This window comes from Dendroctonus ponderosae, unplaced genomic scaffold (genome assembly GCF_020466585.1).
Source record: "Dendroctonus ponderosae isolate FM_Combo_2020 unplaced genomic scaffold, Dpon_F_20191213v2 Dpon_F_20191213_12, whole genome shotgun sequence".
NCBI classification, from domain to species: domain Eukaryota; kingdom Metazoa; phylum Arthropoda; class Insecta; order Coleoptera; family Curculionidae; genus Dendroctonus; species Dendroctonus ponderosae.
This window is the reverse complement of record NW_026017316.1, coordinates 772,637-775,954: the sequence shown is the minus strand read 5'-3', so window position 1 is coordinate 775,954 and position 3,318 is coordinate 772,637.

Here is a 3,318-nt window from a genome sequence, read left to right as displayed (position 1 = left end):
TTTGCAGCCTTGAAATCGGTAATTTTTTTTTAATAAAATATCCAACTTACAAGTGGAGCTCTATCGCTCATAACCAGCTTAGTGCTTGATGAATTTTGAAAAAATCAAAAGTTGTCAGTCGTGCATGAATTTCTCTAAATTTCGGCTTTAGGAACATTGAAATCGGATAAAAAACGTAGAATTTATAAGAAAGTAATCTACTTTAACAATGGGAGCTCTATTGCTTACAACTCGCTTACTTTCAGCTGGATATTCAAAAATTAAAACTTTCTTAAAAGTCCACCAGTTTCTCTGACTTTTGGTCTTGGTAGTTTGAAAATAGATAAAAAAACATACAAATTACAAAAAATTCGACTTTTATAATGCGAGCTCTATGCCTTTTTCTTCACGTAGTTTTTGTCGAATTTTCAAAAGTTAAAATTCAGTCAAAAGTGCATGAATTTCTCTAAATGTCTGCTTTTCGAACGTTCAAATCGATTAAAAAACATGGAAGTAATAAAAAATCACTCTTTTATAACGGTTAATATCTACGGTTCATAACTCATTAAGTTTTTTTTGAATTTTGAAATAATTAAAAGCACTCGAAAGTGCATACATTTCTTCAAATTTCGGCTTTTGGAATGTTGAAATCGACTAAAAAACATAGAAGTTAAAAGAAAGTGGTTCACTTGAAAATTGGGAGCTCTATTGCTTATAACTCGCATACTTTTAGCCTGATATTCAAAAATTAAAACTTTGYTAAAAGTCCATCAGTCTCTCTGACTTTTAGTAGTGGTAGCTTTGAAATAGATAAAAAAACATAAAAGTTACAAAAAAATCCTACTTTTATAATGCGAACTCTATGCCTGCTACCTTGCTTAGTTTTAGTCAAAATTTCAAAAGTTTAAATTCAGGCAAAAGTGCATGACTTTCTCTAATTGCCTGCTTTTGAAACGTTCAAATAAATTAAAAAACATAGAAGTTGTATACAATTTCTCTTTTATAACGGGAGCTCTATGGTTCATAACTCACTAAGTTTTTTTTGAATTTTGAAATAATTAAAAGCACTCAAAAGTGCATACATTTCTTTAAATTTCGGCTTTTGAAACGTTGAAATCGACTGAAAAACATAGAAGTTAAAAGAAAGTTGTCCACTTTAAAATTGGGAGCTCTATTGCTTATAACTCGCATAATTTTAGTCTGATATTCAAAAATTAAAACTTTGTTAAAAGTCCAGTCCATCAGTCTCCCTGACTTTTGGTCTTGGTAGCTTTGAAACAGATAAAAAAACATAAAAGTTATAAAAAAATCCTACTTTTATAATGCGAGCTCTATGCCTGCCACCTGGCTTAGTTTTCGTCGAATTTTCAAAAGTAAAAATTCAGTCAAAAGTGCATGAATTTATCTAAATGTCTGTTTTTGAAACGTGCAAATGAATTAATTAGAACGTTGAAATCGACTAAAAAACATAGAACTTGAAAGAAAGTTGTCCACTTTAAAATTAGGAGCTCTATTGCTTACAACTCGCATACTCTTAGCCGGATATTTAAAAGTAAAAAAATTGGTAAAAAATATGAAACTTATAAAAAAATCCCACTTTTATAATGGGAGCTCTATGGCTCATAACGCGCTTAGTTTTCGTCGAATTTTCAAGAGCTAAAATTTCGTCAAAAGGGCTTGAATTTCTCTAAATGTCTGCTTTTGGAACGTTCGAGTCGATAAAAAAACACAGAAGTTATGAAAAATCAGACGTTTATAACAAGAGCTCTATGGTTCATAACTCGCTTAGTTTTAGTCCAATTTTGAAAAAACAAACACCAGTCAAAAGTGCATGAATTTCCCAAAATTTACGCTTTCCAAACGGTGAAATCGATTAAAGAACATGAAATTTATAAACGTGCAACCTTTTGATGTTTAAATTGAAACCTAATAATTTACGGCATCACCATTTGTCAAAATTTTTCAAATAGTTGCAAAAACCCCCAATAATGCAAAAATCACGCGCTTTATAGCGCCAAGCCAGTTGTCGAACTGCGGGCAGTTTCGAATTTGTACCATCATCAGGGTTTTTCTCAAGAAAAATCACCTCACTGTTGCACCGTGAGCAAACTAGTGGAAAGTTTCGAGCCCTCGTCATCATCAGGCGATTTAATTTTCAATTTAGTTCGTTCCCCATTTGCGAACGCTCGAACCGAGGCCGCAGAGCTTCGCCACTGTTGCCGTCCATGCAAAACGCCCCGAACGGGCGCCATCATCAGGAATCTTCACTGGTTCCCGCACAAGAACCAGATGTTCGAAATCGAGTAGGTCAAGCGCAAGTAGAAACCGATCGACTATTCGAAATGCATGCTATTAACTTTCCTCTGCGACTGCCATTTAGTGTTGCTTTATGGCCGAACGCCTACTTTAAAGACCAATTTCGCAGTTAACAGCTGCGTTCCGTGCTTGGCCAGCGAAAGTGCGCCTCTTCTTCGTCTTCGCCTGCCTCCTTCTGCAAACGCTCCGGTTCCAGTCAGGTTCCTCATTGTCTCTCCACGGTCTTACGTAAACCAAAAAATGCCGGAAACCCGCCCGAGTCAATAAATTAACAGTCCATACAACTTTTACTGCATAATTGCGCGATTTTATGCAGTTTCAAGGCGCAATCCATGCAGCTCATTAGCCGGCACAAGACGGTTCTTTAACAGGTCTGTTTCTCTTCATGCGTTGGCTTAATGGACACAAACGAGCCGCAATCAGTCGACAAAAGTGCTGAATTAACCGCGATAACGGCGCTGTTAATATTTATCGTAAATACGCATCGATTGAGAAAGTTTGTCTAGAATCTCTAAAGCGAAGCAACAGGCTTGTTTGAGATTGAAAAAAGTTCCAAATAGCCATTTAAAAGTTGTCAGGGAAAAATTTCTCAATTTCTCGAAGTGTCGATTGAGAAATTATCCTGATTTACATCAAATACTGGTTCCTTATTGAATAAAATAGAAATTGTCGTTATTTCGCAGTTAGATCGGTTCAAAACTTATGAGAAACTGCGCCATTTCTCAAAATATCGATCAAGAAAATCCAGCTGAAAAAAAAACATGCTTTAAAAGTGTGTTAAAAAATTTCTCGAAGTGTCGATCAATTTCTCCGAGTATCAATTTAGAGAAAATCCTGAATTTGCAAAAAAATGGTTAAAGTAGCAAACTGCCTTAAAGGCATTTGGAAGATTGTTTACATTGAAAAAATCTGCGATTTCTCAAAGTATCGATTTAAACAATGTTCCTGATTTGTACAAAATATAAATCAGATGCTTATTTTTTTATCAAGTAAGTAACAGTTTGTCCATATTTCGCAGTTAGG